General features: G+C 62.8%; 1 protein-coding gene across 1 annotated transcript in view; it reads right to left on the reverse strand.

Annotated features, from left to right (window-relative positions):
• Nucleotides 1-5190, reverse strand: part of Ablim2 (actin binding LIM protein family member 2) — a 146276-nt gene extending 141086 nt beyond the window's left edge. The window contains exon 1 of the transcript XR_009224830.1: nucleotides 5063-5190. The gene's annotated coding sequence lies outside the window, so the exon portion shown is untranslated. The remainder of the gene's footprint in view (nucleotides 1-5062) is intronic.
• Nucleotides 5191-6000: the final 810 nt, after the last annotated feature.

Here is a 6000-nt window from a genome sequence, read left to right on the forward strand (position 1 = left end):
GCCCACCTGCTGGTCCTCACTGAGGCCAAGAGCCAGCCACTGCGCTCCTGCTCAGGTGTGGAGGGACAGGTGCCTCCCCTCACCAGGGAGCCTCAGGTCAGGTCAGAGCCCTGTGGCTCCCAGCCGGATGGGAAAGCCAAGCTCCCTGAGCTGATGTCAGCCTCCAGCCCGGGGGCATGGGGGTCACGCGTCAGGATGGCCCTGTCCTCACAGAAGGGTACACTCAGACACAGGGAGGGAAGATGACTTAGCCAAGGTCACTCAGAGGTCCAGGCAGGGAGGGGGTAGGAGCCCTGGGACCCCCAGGTGAGTTGGGCTGTGGGCTCTAGGAGGGGCCCAGGCCTTGGGACTGCTGTCTTTCAGCCAGAGCAGGACCCAGGGGACCTGAGGACCCCAGGTAAGGCGGCGAGTGCTGGGACCAGAGGGTGAAGGTTATGGAGGCCAATAGGAGCCCAATGTGGTGAAATCCCTCCCTGTCTGAGCTGTCTTAGCTTGGTCCCCGGGCCACATGGTGACCCAGCAGCAGCCCTGTGGGAGGCGGGGGAGGTGGCGGGAGATCAGCCTGGTTCTGTCTTCCTGGCTGGGTGCAGTCCTGGGAAACAGGAAGGGTGCTGGTGCTCCCTGAGGAGCGGTGTGCGCCCCCACCAAGGAGCACCCTGGGGGGGCCACATGTTGACGAGGTGCCACGGCTACGGCTGAAGCCGGAAGGGGATGACAGATAGAGCCCCGCTCAGGCAGGGAGCCACAGCCAGGCTGAGCCAGGCCCAGGGATTCCAATCTGGCCTCCACCCCTTACAGATCCTTGACGCCAGGTGACGGATGGGACCTCCCAGGCATGGATTTTTCCACCTCAAAGTGGGGCCACCACCATGTCCCGGGAGGCCGTGCGAGGATCCCTGCAGAAGGCATGTATGAGGTCTGGCCAGGGCCCAGGGCTCACTCAGTGAGCCTCGAACTGGGACATCCAAGCCCATCCCACCTGGGTGCTGCCCGACACCCGAGACACACCCGCCAGGTGGCAATGGGGACACTCGAGTCAGCAGAGCCACAGCACTGAGGTTGCTCTGCCAGACACCAGCAGCCTCAGCTTCCCAGGCCTGGGCAACTGTGCACACCTGGAGCCTGGGGTGTGCGGCCTTGGCTGACCCACTGCTGGTCCCTCGACGGCCAGACAGACCCATGCACCACCACCAGAGCACTGAGCCTCTGCTGAGCACGACCCACCTCCCTCTGCAGCTGTTTCAACTGTGGTTTGAGCCTCCACCCAGGCCAGGCAGGGGCTGCTGAGCACCTGTGCCCCTGCCCTGCAACTCTCCGAGACCCAGGGGAGGTGGCCCTGGATGGAAGCCCAGAGGGGCTGGATGAGCAACAGGTGGGCAGCAGAGCCCAGATGTGAGCCCGAGAACAGCAGCCTGGGGACAGGACCTGCCAAGTCCAGGGGAGCTGGGGGCCTACCAGGGAGCGCAAGGGAGGGGCTGGGCACTGCAGGGAACTCCAGGCCCGGTGGGCACGGAGCCAGCAGTCCAGACACCCAGCAGCTGCCAGTGCCAGCAACTGCAGTCTACTGGCCCTGACCAGTGGCTCTGTTAAAGGAGTGATGAGATAGGCCCCTTCCTGGCCTTGCTGTCCCTCACCGGCTCAGAGTGCTCCCAAACCACAGTGCTGAGAGCCCAGGGGAGTGAACAGGTGGCTTCTGCATGTGGCAGGGGACGCTCCCTTTTCTGGAACAGTTAGGCTAAATTTCCAAGAGTCCATCAAACTCAAAATTGATTCTAGAAAGTAGCAAACTACTTTGTTGATTATAGATGCCTCCCATGCCCACCAGGTGTAGTGTCAGGAGAGGTCTGGTTTTTGACTGTCTTTGTCGGTAGAACCCCAGGGCTGGAGCAAGGCCTCCACAGGACACTCAGGAAATGAGGGAATGCTAAGTCCACCACTCCCCCACACCTCGGTGGTTCCCAGCATTTTGCTGTTATGAGTTATACTGAGGTGGACCTCTCTGTGGCTCTATCATGGTCCGCTCCTGGGTTAGGTGAAGTGTGGGTCTCTGCTCCGAGCCCTGGCCCACACTGACCACACTGGCTCAGGTCCGGCTGGGTCACCTCCTCTCCTTGCCTCTGGATGATTTCTTTCCTTCTTCGGGCCTCAGTTCCCCCTGGGCAGGTGGGTGGATATGACCTGGAACACCCTTGGTCCTCTCCAGCGCAGCACAAGACAGCTGAGCCAGTCTCCCAGGCCCTCCATCTGGCCCTGTACCCCTGTTATGGACTGAATTGTGTACCCCCAATCCATATGTTGATGTCCTAGTCCCCAGCACCTCAGAATGTGACTGTGTGAGGACTCTTTGTCAAGGTAAAGGGAGGCCCTAGGGTGGGTCTTCATCCAGTCTGACAGGTGTCCTCACAAGAAGGGGAGATCAGGTCACAGACACAGAGGGATGGCCGTGTGAGGACCCAGGGAGAAGATGCCATGTATAAGCCAAGGAGAAGAGGAACCAACCCTGACAAACTACGACTGCCGTCTTCGGGTTCTGGCATTGTCAAAAAGTAAATTTGCCATTTACACTGTGTGGCACGGGGCAATTTGTTATGCAAACAAGTCAACACCACGGACCTCTGCCCACCTGGGGAATCCTGCCTGCCAGACTGGAGCTGCCCAAGGGGTACACTGAAGCTTGCAGAACCCACGGGGGCAGTGCTGGCACTGGGTCCCCATCCCATTCCAGCTGAGGTATCTTTCCTGCCCCACCTGGCCCATTATGACTATGTGACAAAGGTGCCACCACACTGTCGTCACCTGTGGGCTCACCGTGTGGGCTGTGCCAGGGCTGAAGGCATTCACTGTACCACTGGGGACACCAAGGCACAGGAGCCCCCCAGCGGGTACTGGACTTGGACCCAGGCCTGATACTGAGCCATCTCTTTGCACACTGCCACGGCACTGTCCAAACAATGTCCCTGCCCCTGGAAAGCCACAGGCAAGCAAGACAGCTGCATGCCACACCAGGGCCAGCTCAGAGGTGCCTGGGTGCTCAGATCAAAGTCACACATAGTCCTGGTGGCCTGTAGGAAGGGGGACCCTGGCCCAGGAGGGCTGCACAGGCTGCCATGGGCTCTGGTCACCCTGCCCATCTGAGCAGCTGCCGCCCCACCATCCCTGTTAGCCCAGGGCCCTGGGAGGGTCACAGGGAAGCCTGCCCTGTTGTGTGTGGCAGCTTCTGCCCTGTTAGATGGACACAGTGGTGGATATAGGAGTCCACGTGCCAGTGTAGGGCCCACTCTCTCCATTCTCCCCTGTGATGGGTGTGGTGAGAACTCACTACCATGTGTGTAATCAGCGAGGCCAGCACTGGGCGTGAGCAACAGGTAAACAGGACAGAACCTGCACTCCCCCTCCAAAGGGAACTCAGGAGGGCCGAGGCGGGCTTGGCCAACCAGCAGTGACCACTAAGCTCCTGAGGGCCCACTGGGTGCAGTTTCTCACTTGTACCTTGCCCCCACCCCCGGCAACCAGGGCTACACACTTCCAAGTCACTCAGCCATGCTCCCGAGGGCACCCCCAGTGCCAAGGCCACCAGGTGCATACAGTTAAACCCAGTCTCCTCGCCCACACTCCTGGCTGGTCTTCTCCAGGGACAACAACCACAAACATGGGGGTGGGGGCGGCGGTGCACATGCTCCTTCCAAGGGCTTCTGATTACAGGAGGGACCAGAGGTATCAATTATGGACACAAAAAGCATGAAATTACCCAGTGCGCACCCAGGCATTATCCCCACCTGCCATTAGATAAATGTCTGGAGGTCCTGCCAAGACTTAGGGTGCCTCTTCCCCAGCCACCTCCAGATAACAGGTTGGCCATTTCAGAAATCGTCTTCCAAAGGATTCCGCCTCCGGCAGCCTGCCACTTGCTCTCAGTGCCCACAGAAGCAGTCCTTCCTTCCAGGGTTAGGTATGGGGGAGGGGACAGTCTCCCCTGAAAGGGGGTCCTGGAAGCATTTTCCCTATCATGCCCCCTCCCAGCCCCAAGCCCACAATGAGCTGTCACTACATGGTCATTCCTTCCCCATCTGATCTCCCCTGGGGGGGGGGAGCAGCTGTCCCCCTTGGTTTCTGCACCATGACCAAGGGCCATACTGCAGTCAGTAGCGAGACAGGCTTGGAGGAAATCGCACAGAAGTCAGGGAGCCCTGCGTTCGAATCCTGGCTCAGCCCAGCTTCGGTAGCCCAAGTGACTCAAGGCCAGTGAACCTCGAGTTGCACCCTGAAAAATCGGAGCGACAGCCCCTCCCTGCCTGGGCATGTAGGCACCAGTCGTCACAGCACCCGCCCCAGGAGGCTTTCAGAAGGGTGCATCTTCGACCGGGCTTCAGACAACCTCCAACCAAGGCCTCTGGGCTCTGGGCCCCGGTTTCCCCAACAGCATACAGCACCCACGGGCTGCTGCGCGTGGGGTTTTCCAGCACAGCAAAGGCTGTCAGATTCTGGTGGGTGGGTGCGGCGGGAGAGCAAGCCTGGGACTTACGGGGCCAAGGGCTGCAGAGAGGAGGCACAGAGATGGAACAGGGCCTGACACACAAGCCGACTCGGGGTCTGCCCCAGCAAGCCAAGGGCTCCGACGCCCCCCACCCAGGCGCTGCAGGAGCGGCGCAAGGGCGGCGCCCCCTGCTGCAAAGCCCGGCTGTCATCGCACCTCGCTTGGTGACTAGAAATGCGATAGCTCTGAGCCCCTCTCCGGAAAATTCTGCTTTCTGCAGCCTGAAAAACCTAAGACACCCATGAGAGAAGCAAAGGAGTGGCACCTACCAGATAACCCTACGCAGCCACCGGGGCCGCGGGAGATAAGGGGATGCTCAGCGCGCGCCGCAGAGCTCAGCGCCCCGGGCGCGGGGGCAAGGGTCTGCGTGCCGACCCTTCTGGGCTGCAAAACCCTGGAGCAAAAGTTGGGTGGAGCCGCTGGGCGATTACCCCTTACGCTGCAGGTGCAACCTTAGAATGTCACCCAGCCCTGGCGGCACCGGGTGTAGCTCGGGGACTTGCCGTTACCTCGGTCCCCTTCACTCACCTGTACTCATCTCGGCAGCAGTCAAGAGCCGGGCGGTCCCTGGGCTGCGGCCGCCCGACACTCCCGTCCGCAGGGGCCGCGCCCGCAGGGGCCGCGCCCGCGCGATCCTCCGCGCGCCTGCCGGCCGGCCGTCTCCACACACAGTCTGCGCCCGCCCGGCGGCGCCGCCGCAGCCCCTCCGCTCGCCGGTCCCGCCCCTCCCGCCCCGCCCCTCCGGGAGGCCCCGCCCCGTGCCGCGCCGCGGGAGGGGCGCACCCTGGGAAGTGTAGGCGCCGCGCCCCCGCCGCCCGCCTTCGCACCGCGGCCGCGGGACGCGCGGACTACAAGTCGCGGCAGGCTCCGCGGCTCGCGCAGGCGCAGCCCGGCGACAACCGCGGCGGCTGCCCGCAATCGCTCTTGAGGCTCTGCAGAGCTGTCACCGACGCCTGGGGGTGTCCGCGGGGTGGTGGCTCTTGGGAGCCCCGGAGCCGCGAGCAGGGCCGCTCAGAAGAAAGCGAGCCCGGGGCAGGTCTGAAGTCGTGGGCGGCCTTTGGGCCAACCTGCCGGCGTTCCCAGTTGTCAGCGGGGAAGCGGAGGCGGGCGCCGGCCGGCTTTGCCTCTCTGAGCGAGGCTTCCCGACTCCAGAGCAAGGCTGCCCGCCGCCTCGCCACGCGTTGCAGGCTTCCGTCTGCCTGGCGCCCCGGTTCTGGGCCGCACGCTGGGCAGCGGGCACGTCCTGCCGGGTTGCAGCCCCCCACACACACACCAGCGCAGCCCCCATGGTGACCGGCTCCCTTCCTTAAAGTCAGGCGCCCATCGCAGGGCGTGGATCCAGGACAGGAAAGAGAGTCAGGGAATAGGGAGGCGCAGGTGGACCCCTCTGGGTGCCTGAAGCGACCACAGGCGGACCACAGAGAGCCTGGAGGAGACAGGCTGAGCGAAAGCAGAGCAAGGCCTGC

Source organism: Marmota monax, unplaced genomic scaffold (assembly GCF_021218885.2).
Source record: "Marmota monax isolate L192 unplaced genomic scaffold, Marmota_monax_Labrador192_F-V1.1 WCK01_AAM20220418_F8-fsc00009, whole genome shotgun sequence".
Lineage (NCBI taxonomy): Eukaryota > Metazoa > Chordata > Mammalia > Rodentia > Sciuridae > Marmota > Marmota monax.